This window comes from Pinus tabuliformis, chromosome 9, assembly GCF_031772625.1.
Source record: "Pinus tabuliformis cultivar Carrire ecotype Pingquan chromosome 9, CPIR1, whole genome shotgun sequence".
NCBI lineage: Eukaryota > Viridiplantae > Streptophyta > Pinopsida > Pinales > Pinaceae > Pinus > Pinus tabuliformis.
The window spans coordinates 110,108,286-110,123,779 of record NC_142307.1 but is presented as its reverse complement, the minus strand read 5'-3'; the positions used below and the strand labels follow the sequence as shown (position 1 = coordinate 110,123,779).

Sequence of the window (15,494 nt, the reverse complement as noted above, 5' to 3'; positions counted from 1 at the left end):
GCACTAAACAGAGCAGCCACTATTTAATTAGAGGCTATCAGGTAACGCCCATGTCGAGGGTCAATTGCACACATCACATTCCTGGCGTTCCATTCGCTGTGCAAGTCGATTCACAAAACCAATGCATAAAGCTTTCCTAAAGTTTTTACTAATGCCCCCATTTTCTCGTGAATTTTCTTTTGGCCGCACATCTAGAGATTCATTTGTTATTTTATGCATTATGGCCGAGAGTTGCTACCTCACATCTTTGGAAAACATCATAGATCTCACCTGTTTGTCGAGGAGAATACATTTTCACATGATAACATTGCTGCGACCGTCAAAGTTTGAGATAAGAAGCCCATCTCATTTGCTGCTATCAGAGCCCTTGCAAGTGAAGGTTCCAATGGAAGCTTTGCCATTTGCCTTCCAATTTTAGTTATCAATCCACCCTCATCAATCACATCAATTAGGTACAGTTGCTTTAAAGCATCCTCCAAGGACTCACATGGAAATTCACATGATCCTTACGTGATGGCTGGTCAAGAAAATCAAAGTTAAGAACATCTACATCTGTAAGGTCCAATGACTTTAAATGAAGCACGGCAGTAGCAAGCGATGAACGTTGAATTTCAGGAATCGTTGCCTCAAGCAATTCATGCTCATACACAGATAATGGATAGAGCCTATAACATTTTCCAGGACGGGTCCTTCCAGCTCTGCCTGCTCGTTGATTAGCCAACTGTGTAAATGAGGTGCCAGTGTCAAAAAGGGCCTGAAAGTCTATTTTGACATTGGCATTTCCCACGTAAAAGTAATGTATTATAAAAAGGAGTTTTGCTTTGGTCTGAACTCCCTTTATCTCCAAAGGCAAACCTTCCAACAATTGAATCGCGTGGGAAAGACATAGAGAAAGAATTTGATACAAGGCCTGAATTGTACAAAATGCTCGGGAAAGAGATATTATCAATGCCAAGCCCAAGTAGACCATCAGGAGCCACACCTTCTAGAAATGTGCCTGTTTGTACACTTCCACACCCAAACGTGATAGGTGCCTTCATCGTTCCTTCTTGTGACCCATCTCCAAGAGTCAGATAAAGAATATCCTCCACTAAAGTTCCTACAGTGGATGTATTTGCAGAAAGATATTGAACGTTGTATGGGCATTGATCACTAGTTTTGGAGCATTCATTTTTTAATTGACAGAGAGTATTACTACAAGCAACTGACTTGCTTGTCTGCGAGGCTGATGGACTGTAAGTCTCAAAAATGATACCATTTAATCCATAGCTAGCTGCAGAAACAGGAGCGCACGCTTGGCAATCACAAGGCACCCAGAACACATCACTGCCCGTGTCAAGTGCTACAAGTAATGTTACGTTGGGAGCGCCCACTTGAACCATGGTGTAGAATAAATATCCCAACTGCGAAAGCTTTAATGTTTCGTTCCCTTCCAGTTTAGGATTGTTTGCATAGACAAGACCACCAAATAACTGTAAACTGAGGGAGCAATAGAGACACATTACGCAAAAGATGATGGTAAGATATGGTGTTAAACTGGGAATAAGGTTTTGTCCTTCACGCCAATAAGCATCAAAACCAAATGAAAGTATCTTAAGTGCCATAACTGTGGTCTCCTGCGTCCCCAAGACCTGGAACAATAAAACCGTTTTCATCTAGACCAAGATCAATAGTTCCAGTATAGATATGAAGCCTGGGAAATTTATCACTTAATTTTTGAAGTGCAGGGGAAGCAGCCACAGCCGAAACCACCCGTATATCTTTGGGATCAATTCCCCTGTCCTTCAGTAGATTAATTGTGGCAACAATTGTCGCACCAGTTGCAAGCATTGGATCAGCTACAAGCACACGAGAACCCTCTGGAAATCTTTCTGGCAGTTTGTTCAAATATAAGGTTGTTTGAAGTGTATTCTCATCTCTATAATAGCCAACATGATATGTTTTTGTTGAAGGCAAAATAGATGCAGCATGCTCCACCAATACAAGACCAGCTCTCAAAACTGGCACTATCATCCCGGGCTCTCTTGGATCAATGAACTCAATAGATGCAACTCCTATAGATCGCAACCAATCCCTTGATGCCTCATAGATAAGAAGCCTCCCCAGTTCTGCCATCGCGCTTTCTTATTTATCTTGAAATCATGACTATCATCAAGCTCATAAACTTGTGCAGTGAATCCATTTCCCGCATCCATAATAAGAGCCCACAAATTTGAGCAAGAAGCTCACTACTTATAAAAAGGCCATCTTCATTTCCTTTCTCAACATGCTGTGTAAGTCTTGTATCAGCCACATTATAGTGGTATCTCTGTTTTCATCGGCCGACGAGCATTATAAACACTGATCCATTGTGTAGCAGGCATACCAAGCCGAACCTTCAGATCAAGAGCTGCTTCAGGAATTCCCTACATAATGTAAATCCATGTGCCAAGAAGTCTGCAGCAGAGGTTAAGCAACAAGGCCGCAGGCATATGCTTGTCAAGAGATTAAAGTATGCCTTTCATTCCAGCGATTCCTTGGCTAAGTAACCAGATCTGAGCAACCAAATGTATGGAGAGCTGTATAACCAAATGACAACTGAAGACAGCTTCTAGACCAGATCAAACAAATGGACATGATTGCTGATGATGTTTTGTTTTCTTTTGTTTGTGCTTTTGCAGAGATAGGAGCTGAGGAAACTGCTGCCATTTGAAGAGCGGGAGAATAAATTACATATTCTAAAACAACACATTTAATGATTTCTTCTTCAAAACAGGGTTTTGAAGAAGAATCAATCTCACACTGACATAAGACAGAGTCTAACATCGGCTCCACTTGGGATGGCAGCTGCCGCTTCGTGGAGGTGCCAAGAACCGCAGAACTTTGGGAGAGCAGACAGTGCCTCCACCCCTTGGGCAATGGAGTCCATTATTTCAACATATCAACACAACTGAAGACTCAACTTATTAACTGGAAACTGACTGAATTGACTGAAAAACTGACTCAGCAAACCTCACACTAAAACTGTAATGAAACTGGAACAAAATGCAGCCCTTATGGCTGCTTATTTATTTACAAAAGCTACCCTACTTTGCTGCACAAACAATAGATCAGGTAATACTAAAATGCCATATTAACCATTCAAGTAAACCTGAGAATGATGCCGCTCGAGAATGCTTCCACGAGGTCACCGATGTAATTGCTGGCAGCCTTTCATACACGTACTGAGCCTGGTCACGTACAAGACAGTCTGATCTATCAATCAAAGTGAAAAACATGTCCATATATGCCGCAATAGGATCACGGAAGCTGGACTTTGTTGGTTGTCTCGACTCTGCAATGTATACTTCCAGCTGCACATTGTCAATGTAAACATCTATAGGCGATTCTATGATATCTTGTTTCGAACGAGGAAGGATTTCCAAGAACTTTTTAGGGTCTTGGAAATCATATGACTGAATTTTCTCATCTAATTCTTGAATCTCCTTTTCAATTCTTTCAAAAATTAACTCACAAAATTTAGTTTTGAAGACCTTTGAAGATTTCAAGCATTGAAGCAAGGCACTGAAAACATCTTCATCAAATTTAGTATCTGCTAACTCCTTTCTTATTTCTTCTACAACTTCACACAGGGTAAGGTTTGCCACATACCCTACCATTGCATGAATGGATCAGCGAGCACTGAACTGTCTGGATCGAGTTGGAGTCGCCAGGTGAATGGTTCAGCCTGCATAAGTGTCTGACTGCTGTCCACCATCAGCATCAGATCTGCACTTTGATTGCATGTAATGGGACCAGACAATCAACAAATTGAATGTTCTCCCCAGTATGGTCGCCAATATGTTAGCGCTTGAAATTTCACCTCAGGCTGAGAAAGGTAAACCTCAAGGCAACATCAAACCACTTAGCCTCGTAGCTAGCCCTACGGGGCAGGAGAGGGCTCTCTCCGGTCTATCTCGGTCAAAATCTTCAATGGGCGAGATAACCAATAGGGTAACACTGATTTTAGGCTAGTAAACTGATCAAAAGGGTTGATTTGGGATTTTTAGGGTTTTTTAATAAAATGACGGGGTTTTTCTGGGCTGCATGGGGCAAAGAAACAGCTTGAACAGAGAAATATAATAAAAAACACAGATTATCGACTGAGGCAAGGTAGGCAAGAAATTTAACATCAAATTGAGATTAAATGGGATGGCAAGACTGCTGAGGAGCTGACAAGGGCATAGAAGATGAATCCTTGTCAAACAGAAGAAAACATGAAATATTGAACAAACTTAAAGGCAGAGCATACAAATGATGAATTCTACCTTAACACTTCATTTGTTCAATTAGAAATGATCATGAAGTGAAATGAAACATAACAGTTTACATATGAAACAGAAGAAAAACTTATGCTAACTTTCATACCACAGGAATCTCAGAAGTCAAAGCTGTGTAATTTCATTAAAAATCTCTGTCAAAAACTGTACAATGAAGCTCTGTTACACACACCTCTCAGCACTCAGAATTCTCTCTCCCACTAACTTTTACAAATGATTTTTTAATACATTAAATAATCTTTTCTAGGGGAAAACAAATCGACCCCAAAACAGGGGCGTTGTTTCACCTGAAGCTACAAAAATAGAAAAGAATCTCTAAAGATAGAAAAGCCTTCCATTATTCCAGTTTCAATGACCCATGAAAACTAATCCTGGAGCGTAGACTAACTAAAGACAGAAATAGGCAATCGACCTTTGAATGCCACTTTGCAACTGCAGTCAAAAAATAGATCATCGGTCCCTGTTTCTCTGCTATGACAGGTGTCTTTGTTTTGTTTTAGGCGTATTTTGACTTGGCATTCTCATTGATAAGAGAAAACATCACGAAAATCAGGCACTAAACAGAGCAGCCACTATTTAATTAGAGGCTATCAGGTAACGCCCATGTCGAGGGTCAATTGCGCACATCACGTTCCTGGCGTTCCATTCGCTGTGCAAGTCGATTCGCAAAACCAATGCATAAAGCTTTCCTCAAGTTTTTACTAATGCCCCCATTTTCTCCTGAATTTTCTTTTGGCCACACATCTAGAGATTCATTTGTTATTTTATGCATTATGGCCGAGAGTTGTTGCCTCACATCTTTGGAAAACATCATAGATCCCACCTGTTTGTTGAGGAGAATACATTTTCACATGATAACATTGCTGCGACCGTCAAAGTTTGAGATAAGCAGCCCATCTCATTTGCTGCTATCAGAGCCCTTGCAAGTGAAGGTTCCAATGGAAGCTTTGCCATTTGCCTTCCAATTTTAGTTATCAATCCACCCTCATCAATCGCATCAATTAGGTACAGTTGCTTTAAAGCATCCTCCAAGGACTCACATGGAAAGTCACATGATCCTTACGTGATGGCTGGTCAAGAAAATCAAAGTTAAGAACATCTACATCTGTAAGGTCCAATGACTTTAAATGAAGCACGGCAGTAGCAAGCGATGAACGTTGAATTTCAAGAATCGTTGCCTCAAGCAATTCATGCTCATACACAGATAATGGATAGAGCCTATAACATTTTCCAGGATGGGTCCTTCCAGCTCTGCCTGCTCGTTGATTAGCCAACTGTGTAAATGAGGTGCCAGTGTCAAAAAGGGCCTGAAATTCTATTTTGACATTGGCATTTCCCACGTAAAAGTAATGTATTATAAAAAGGAGTTTTGCTTTGGTCTGAACTCCCTTTATCTCCAAAGGCAAACCTTCCAACAATTGAATCACGTGGGAAACACATAGAGAAAGAATTTGATACAAGGCCTGAATTGTACAAAATGCTCGGGACAGAGATATTATCAATGCCAAGCCCAAGTAGACCATCAGGAGCCGCACCTTCTACAAATGTGCCTGTTTGTACACTTCCACACCCAAACGTGATAGGTGCCTTCACCGTTCCTTCTTGTGACCCATCTCCAAGAGTCAGATAAAGAATATCCTCCACTAAAGTTCCTACAGTGGATGTATTTGTAGAAAGATATTGAGCGCTGTATGGGCATTGATCACTAGTTTTGGAGCATTCATTTTTTAATTGACAGAGAGTATTACTACAAGCAACTGACTTGCTTGTCTGCGAGGCTGATGGACTGTAAGTCTCAAAAATGATACCATTTAATCCATAGCTAGCTGCAGAAACAAGAGCGCACGCTTGGCAATCACAAGGCACCCAGAACACATCACTGCCCGTGTCAAGTGCTACAAGTAATGTTACGTTGGGAGCGCCCACTTGAACCATGGTGTAGAATAAATATCCCAACTACGAAAGCTTCAATGTTTCGTTCCCTTCCAGTTTAGGATTGTTTGCATAGACAAGACCACCAAATAACTGTAAACCGAGGGAGCAATAGAGGCACATTACGCAAAAGATGATGGTAAGATATGGTGTTAAACTGGGAATAAGGTTTTGTCCTTCACGCCAATAAGCATCAAAAGCAAATGAAAGTATCTTAAGTGCCATAACTGTGGTCTCCTACGTCCCAAAGACCTGGAACAATAAAACTGTTTTCATCTAGACCAAGATCAATAGTTCCAGTATAGATATGAAGCCCGGGAAATTTATCACTTAATTTTTGAAGTGCAGGGGAAGCAGCCACAGCCGAAACCACCTGTATATCTTTGGGATCAATTCCCCTGTCCTTCAGTAGATTAATTGTGGCAACAATTGTCCCACTAGTTGCAAGCATTGGATCAGCTACAAGCACACGAGAACCCTCTGGAAATCTTTCTGGCAGTTTGTTCAAATATAAGGTTGTTTGAAGTGTATTCTCATCTCTATAATAGCCAACATGATATGTTTTTGTTGCAGGAAAAATAGATGCAGCATGCTCCACCAATACAAGACTAGCTCTCAAAACTGGCACTATCATCCTGGGCTCTCTTGGATCAATGAACTCAATAGATGCAACTCCTAGAGATCGCAACCAATCCCTTGATGCCTCATAGATAAGAAGCCTCCCCAGTTCTTCCATCACGCTTTATTATTTATCTTGAAATCATGACTATCATCAAGCTCATAAACTTGTGCAGTGAATCCATTCCCCGCATCCATAATAAGAGCCCACAAATTTGAGCAAGAAGCTCACTACGTATAAAAAGGCCATCTTCATTTCCTTTCTCAACATGCTGTGTAAGTCTAGTGGTATCTCTGTTTTCATCGGCCGACGAGCATTATAAACACTGATCCATTGTGTAGTAGGCATACCAAGCCGAACCTTCAGATCAAGAGCTGCTTCAGGAATTCCCTACGTAATGTAAATCCATGTGCCAAGAAGTCTGCAGTAGAGGTTAAGCAACAAGGCTGCAGGCATATGCTTGTCAAGAGATTAAAGTATGCCTTTCATTCCAGCGATTCCTTGGCTAAGTAACCAGATATGAGCAACCAAATGTATGGAGAGCTGTATAACCAAATGACAACTGAAGATAGCTTCTAGACCAGATCAAACAAATGGACATGATTGCTGATGATGTTTTGTTTTCTTTTGTTTATGCTTTTGCAGAGATAGGAGCTGAGGAAACTGCTGCCATTTGAAGAGCGGGAGAATAAATTACATATTCTAAAACAACACATTTAATGATTTCTTCTTCAAAACAGGGTTTTGAAGAAGAATCAATCTCACACTGACATAAGACAGAGTCTAACAGTATGTTCCATGGCTTGCTGACAATGCTCATCTAACTGATTCAGTTCCATGATCCGCTGTTGTTGTGCTTCTGTCAAGTCGAGTCCTAGTTCAGCTGCTAGTCTGTATGTATGTATCTGAAACTCTATAGGCAGTAGGGCCTCTTTCCCATATACTAACTGGTATGGACTGAAACCAGTTGTAGTTTTCCATGTGATCCTATAGGCCCATAATGCATCTTTTAATTTTTCAGACCAGTCTTTTATGTTCATCTGTACTGTTTTTGTCATGATATTTTCTAGGACTTTATTTTTTGATTCAACCTGCCCATTTGCTTGTGGATGATATGGCGTAGATTTCCTGTGTTTGATCTTGTATTTCTCCGTTAGATCTCGTACCAGCTTTGATGTAAACTGTGTGCCTTGATCTGTTACAATTTGTCTAGGTACTCCATATCTGACAAAGATTTCTTCAAAAAGAAAGGTGACCACTGTATCTTCTGTTGCTCTGTTTACTGCTTTTGCTTCTGCCCATTTGGTTACATAGTCTGTACATACTAAGATGTACCTCTTCCCATTTGATGGTGGATTGATAGGTCCAACAAAGTCAAGTGCCCACTGCTCAAATGGTTCTATGAGAACCTGTGGCTTCAGTGGCATTTCATCCGATGTTATTGGTCGCCCTATTCTCTGGCAGCTGTCACATTGCTTGACATATTTCTTAGAATCTCTGAAGATGGATGGCCAGTAATAGCCCAGTTGCAGCACCTTATATGCTGTTCGTTTATCTGCAAAATGGCCACCACATGGTTCATCGTGACATGCTCTTAGAATGTCTAATATTTCGTCTTCCCGTACACATTTTCTAATTATCAAGTCTGAACCAGTATAAAATAAATCACCATTTACCCAACTATATCTAGAGCTTGCTCTAACAATTTTGTATTTTTGCTTTTTAGTGAATTGAGCTGGAAACCTTCCAGAAGATAAATAGTTTGCAATGTTTGCAAACCATGGTGTTTTGACTGTGATGGCAAACATATGTTCATCTGGAAAGTTATCTGCAACTGGATTTGGATCGTTGGGTGAGTGTATGCGGGACAGAAAGTCAGCCACTTGATTTTCTTTGCCTGGCCGATCTTGTATTGTGATATTAAATTCTTGCAATAACAGTAACCATCTTGTTATTCGTCCATTGGTGATGGGTTTATTCATCAAGTATTTGATTGTTGAATGATCAATATGAATGAAAACTTGATATCTCGTTATATAGTGCCGGAATTTATTTACTGCATGCATAGCGGCTAACATTTCTTTTTCTGTGACTGTGTAGTTCATTTCTACAGGTGTTAGATTCTTGCTTATAAATTATATTGCATAAGTGAACAAGTTCTCTTTCTGTCCAAGAGAGGCACCTATCACGGTATCGGATGCATCAGTTGATATATGAAATGGTAAAGACCAGTTGGGCCCACGAAGAATGGGGGAAACTGACAATTTCTCTTTCAGAATTTGAAATGCATTTTGACAATCATTTGTCCATTGAAATTCGATATCTTTTGCTAATAGTTTGAACAGAGGTTGGGCTATTTTACTAAAGTTTTCAGTGAATCGTCTATAATAGCCTGCATAGCCTAGGAAACTTCTTACCTCTTTCTGTGTTGTAGGAGGAATTAAGTTTACTAGGACTTGGATTTTTGCTTGATCCACCTTTATTCTTGAAGCAGAAATGTGGTGTCCCAGAACTATTCCTTCTGTCAACATCATATAGCATTTCTCATTGCTTAATGACAAATTTGTTTCAATGCATCGTTTCAAAACTTTCTCAAGGTTGTTTAAGCAATCATTGTATGTGTTTCCGTAAACTGTGAAGTCATCCATATAGACTTCTACACATTCATGAATTAGATCAGCAAATATTGCAAGTACTACTCATTGGAAAGTTTCAGGTGCATTGCATAGACCAAATGGCAAAACATTATATGCATATGTTCCCCATGGGCAAGTAAATGTTGTCTTGTATTGGTCTTCTGTTGCTATTCTTATCTGGTTGTATCCGCTGAACCCATCTAAGAAGGAGAAAAATTTCTTCCCAGCTAATGAGTCTAACACTTGATCAATGAATGGTATGGTAGAGGAAAATGATCCTTTAGTGTAGCTTTATTTAGTTCCCGATAGTCCACACATACCCTCCACTTTCCATTTTTCTTTGGTACAATAACCAGTGGAGAAACCCATTGAATATCTGAAATAGGATAGATGAATCCAACTTTTAACAATTTTTGCAGTTCTTCTTTCACTATTTCCTTCATCATGGGATTCATTCGTCTTTGAGGTTGTCTTACAGGTTTAAGTTGATCATCTATATAGATGTGGTGGATACATGTGCTAGGATGGATTCCTTGCATATCAGTATAATCCCAGGCAAAAGCTTTTGAATATTTCTGTAATAATGCAATTACCTCTTGCTCTTGTGCTGATTGCAATTTGTTTCCAATGTTTAGATGTTTTCCAGGATGAACCTCAATTGTTTTGATTGTTGGCTTGGAGATTGTGTTTGCAGGAAATATGTCTATAAAATATTTCTTCAAAGTTTGAATTGTACAAGTTTCCTGAAAGCATTGATTCAAAAGGTTACTTGCAGCTTCATATTGAACTTTTCTAAGCTGCTCTGAAATACTTGGTTCTGAAATGAAAAGATCCAGTAAGTCTTCATTCTCTTCTTCTTCTCTAAAATCAAAGAATTGATTTATACTTAAAACCGATTTTGTTTGCTGTTTTTCTTGAGTTTCAAGTACTGATTCTAAAGAAGTTGATTGTGCAGATGAATAAAGAGTTATGTGTTTCCTTTCATCTCCATGTGAAATAATCATGCTTCCAGATCTGCATCCTATGAAGGCATCAACGGTAGCTAACCATGGTCTGCCTAAGATTAGAGGATGTCCTCCCAAGTTTGTCTTTGGTTGCAAGATCAAGAAGTCAACAGGATACTCCCATGAATCCAAAGAGACTATGATATCTTCTAATATTCCTTCAGGAACAACTTTATATCTATCTGCTAGTTCCAAGATTGTAGAAGTTGATCTAATGTTGTTTAAATGCAAAGTTTTCATTGTCTCCGTTGTCGTTACGTTTATAGCTTCTCCCAAGTCTATTAATGTATTTGGTACTGGGAAATTATTTATTAATATAGTAACCATTGGGATACCAGGATCAATATATTTCTCTACTATAGTTTGTGTAGACATGAGGCTTGCTAATTTACCAATGACTTGGATTGTAGTAGGATCCTTTTTCTTTTTCTCTGATTTCCGAATGCACAATTCCTTTATTGTTTTAGCATATATTGGTATTTATTTAATTGCCTTCAACAAAGGAATTTTTACATAGGCATTTTTTAACTCATCTAAGATATCAAATTCAGGAAGGATTGTTTTATTTTGTTGTTCCACTAACCTCTCAAGATAAGGTGGTGTTTGTGTTGTAATATTTGTTCCTTTCTGATTTTGTATCTCAGTTTGTGATGTTTCAGGTGATTCTCCTTGTTCAGTTGGTTCTTCTATGATTGGAGGGGAATCCTTTTTAAGCACTTTTCTAGACCTTAGATGGACATCACTAAGAGGAAGAATCGAATATGTAGGAAAACATGTTGCTTCCTCTACAGTGTATGCAGATTTGTCCACCTTATTATTTGGATTGGCCATTGGTTGGGATGGTAGTTGAGTTGGTCTGGGTTGATTTGTGGGTAGCTGTAACTATTGTGGTTGGGTCAACAATGATGGTGGATTCTGCTGTGGAAATGGGATGGATTGAGGATATGCAAAATGTTGTTGTTGAAAGGGTATGGATTGTGGATATTGTGGATATGAAAATGGTTGTTGGTATTGTTGCTGGTATTGTTGTTGATACTGTTGAGGTGGCTGGTTTCCATAACCATATCCACTCCAACCTTGTGCAGGTTGTTGTGAATATTGTTGTGGAGACCAAGCTTGCCATGGCATTGGAGGGGTCCAAGGATTGTGAGGTGGATAGGGATAATTTTGTTGAGGGAATTGCTGCTGATTTTGTTGAGGCATCCTAGGTTTCCATGGTCTTCGTGGTGCTACATAATAAAGACCTTCTATCCCTGGAACTTCTTCCATTGAGTTCATTTGTAATTATTTCAATCTTAAACAATTCTCTGTGGAATTATTTTCCGTACAAAGACCACAAACCTGAATACTATCCAAAGGACATTCTCTCAAGGGATGTTTCTTTTTACATTTGGAACAAAAGATTGCTAGAGCTTGTTCTTGTTCTTCTTTCTTCTTGTTTTCCTTTAGCACATCTACTTGTGTCCCTAATGTACTCAAGAGATCTATTTTGAAATTTTCCAATAAGCTTCCTATTTCAACTCTTGTTATCCCTCCTGCAGCTGACTTTGCTGCTTTTTAACTTACTTCCCTTCTTCCGGTTTTTGATCTTCCTCTAGAATATTTTTGACATAACTCAACAATTTCATCGAATGGTAAGTTTGAAATGTCTCCTTTACCCATCACATTCAAAATGTCAAGGTATTCATCCCTTACACCTTTGAGAAAGATTGTGCAAACGGTTTCTTGATTTAGAAAGTCTTGTTTAGATTTCTGTAGATTATATGCAAATATTTCCAAATATTCTTCTAAACTTTCATCTTCTTGTTGTGTCATTCTGAAAACATCTTCCTTTGAATCTCTAGATCTACAATAAGCTTGATATTTCTTAAGGAAGACAAATCTCATATCATCCCAAGAAGCTATTGTTTGTTCTCCTAAACCCATAAACCATTTCAAAGCTGCTGCTTTTAATGTTGCAGGGAAAAGATGAAGATTATGAACGTCATCAGTATATCCATATGTTCTACATAGAATATCAAATTCAAACATAAATGCATCAGGATCTTCTATGGACATTCCATAAAAGTTTGGCAATACAGAAGTTGGAATATTTTTCATTTTTACTTCTTCTCCTAATATTGCACTTGTGTCTACTATTGGAAAACCAAAAGTAGTTTCTTGATCATTTCCATCTTCTTGTCTTTTCCGATCGTTTTCTAGCTTCCTATCATTTTCTTGTTTTGCCTCCTCTTCTCTTTTTCTTCTCCATTCTCTTTGTTGTCTTTCATATTCAGCCCTTTGTTGTTCAGGAGTGAAAATAATGGATCCATGTCCCTCTTCTACCATTGATTGATTTGTTTCAATTTCAAGTGGAATTTCAGGTTGTTGGAAGATAGGAGGATTTATGGATGGAAAGACAGGTTGTTTTCCTTTAATAATTTCTTTTTGTTTTCCGGAAGTGGAGAATTGTTTTTGTTTTGCTTCCCAAGCTAACAAAGTTTGCCTTTCAATCAAGGTTAATCTTTGTCCAGTTCTTTGTTTTTCTGCCAACTCCTCAATTATTGGATTACCAGTAACTGGGGTGTGTGATGATCCTATTTCTACTTGTGGGGGGCTTTTGATAAATCTACCTTGAGGATCTCTATATCTAGGCATAAAGAAACATAACTAGAAAGGAATGTAACTAATGTTTTTGTTGTTTTGAAATTTATCTTTCTATTGACTATGTCGATATTTGCCTCCCCGACAATGACGCCAAAATGTTGAGCTAATTTGTGGACCTAAATTAACACAATTATTTCTTATCAATCCGGGTTGTTTATGCTTTGAGGAAATTTCACTATATGTGAAGATCAGATGTAATCAAACTTTGAAAGATAAGTTATTCAAAAGCTAAAAGTAATATATTCTATAACTCTAATTCAATCAGCTTAAAAAGAGAAAAAACATTGAAAGGGTTCTTGACCTCAAGAAGTCCACCTTCACCTTAATTATCACTTAATGAATCAGAGATTGAAACCAAAAGCTTAAGATGGATAAGTTATTAATGAAAGAAGCTCTTAACTTAAGGGAAACATAGGGTATTCCATCATAATTCATTCATCTCAATATCAAAATCTCAATGAAAAAACTACTTGCATGCAAACAAAAGAAACTAGTTTTGATTCATCATTTTAGCAGAAGGGATGCCCAACTTGAACACCTGTTTTTCCAACTCAATAAAGTGATGAATAAGCTATTAACTAATGAAATCAATCACTATGCATAAACCATAAAGCAAACTGAAATAAAGCTTTGAAAAACTAGTGCTACAATGAACCAGATTACAAGGAAATGAAACTAGTTAACAAGGAAGTGTACTTAGCTTGGAATGGGGGCCCTCCAGCCTTGCCTTGCACACTTTGAGAGGTGATATCAGAAGCTTAAATTCAGCCACACATCCATAGCATTGAACAGAAAAATAATAATAACACAAGTCTTCAAATTAACTCCTCAATCCAAAGATGTCACAGCATAAAAGTATATCACAAAATCAATACATAAGCCATCAAAGTTTTGGCTTTAAATAAGAAGTCTCATGAACAAACTGATCTATATTCACTCAAAAAAACCCATCTACTCTCATCCACCTATCTAAGTCGAATTCATTACTCCCATCCCAAGAAATATGACCATTCCTATGAAATCTCAAAACTGCCCTATTTCTATGGGATTCCTGAATGACTAGTCATGGTTAACTAGCACCAAATGGGCCTAATAAAGCTTGTTCTGTTCAAACTAAGCATTGCTAGCTTAGTCCTAGTTCCCAAGATGTTCATCCATGCATTCCATTCGTGCCCAAGTGTCCTGCAACCACATCAACCATAGAGCTATTATGGGAATTTCTGAATCTGCCAATTTTGCACTAAAAACCAAATTTTCATAAAAACTTTAGAAATTGAAAAATTAAAATTAAATACCTGAATGGATATCAAATATACATCAAAATGGTATAAATGAAGGGAAAATGCATGGAAAATAGATGGATAATTAAGTTTCTTTGAGCAAAAATAAGACCAAAACTAAGGCCCAACAATATTCCTTGCATGAGGAAGGAATCTTCTTCCTTCTATGACTGCGTAGTTGGACCTGAGGTGATAACAAGTATGATTTGGGCCAGTTTACATATGTTATGTAATTGGACCCCAATCAAAACTGCGTAAGGAAATAGGGGCTTGGGGGACTTGTGTAGCCTATATATATTGGCCTAGATAGTCCATGAGCTACATCATTAGAGTACATAGAGAGCAGGATAGCTTTTGAGCTAATTCTTTTTGTATGTTGTTGAGGATTTTCACTTAATTGATAACACAGAGATGGGGTTTTAGGCTAGTTCTTTCCCCAGGTTATATCTTCTATGTTATGGTTGATTACTTCTCATTATAAGTTATATCTATTCATGCTTGATGTTGCTCATGTTCAATTAAGCTTCTACTAAGTTTATGGTAGATGTAGATATAGTATTATGGTTCAGAACATTGCATATATCAGTTGGATCTATAGGTGAGATTTCTACATGATATCAATGAGCTAGTTGATTTATAGAGAAAATTCTACAATATGCATAAATGGAATTCAGGGAGGAGCCCCTGTGGATTAACAAAGCCTTGATGTATGAGTGAGAAGTGTTGGAAGCCCTTTCGGACCCTAAGTCATGGCACTACAACATACACTTCTATCTGAGACAGGGATCATGTCGTAAAATCATGTATGTATCACAAAGGATAGTAGTCAGATTGAAATCCAATCGATATCATTTAGCCAATAACATATTATACAGGAAAAATCATGATGGAATATGGCTGAGGTGTTTGGAAAAGGACGAAGCCGACCATGTCTTGAAAGAAATTCACGATGGCCCAACAGGTGGTCACTATGGCGGAGAGACCGCTACTCAAAAAATATGAAGAGCTGGATATTATTGGCCCATAGTGTTCTGATACTCGCATGCCTATGCTCGCAAATGCAAGGTGTGACAAACCAC

General features: G+C 38.4%; 1 pseudogene; it reads right to left on the bottom strand.

The window, feature by feature from the left end:
• Positions 1–6,444: 6,444 nt before the first annotated feature.
• On the bottom strand, positions 6,445–6,966 carry LOC149147319 (uracil phosphoribosyltransferase pseudogene; annotated as a pseudogene).
• Positions 6,967–15,494: the final 8,528 nt, after the last annotated feature.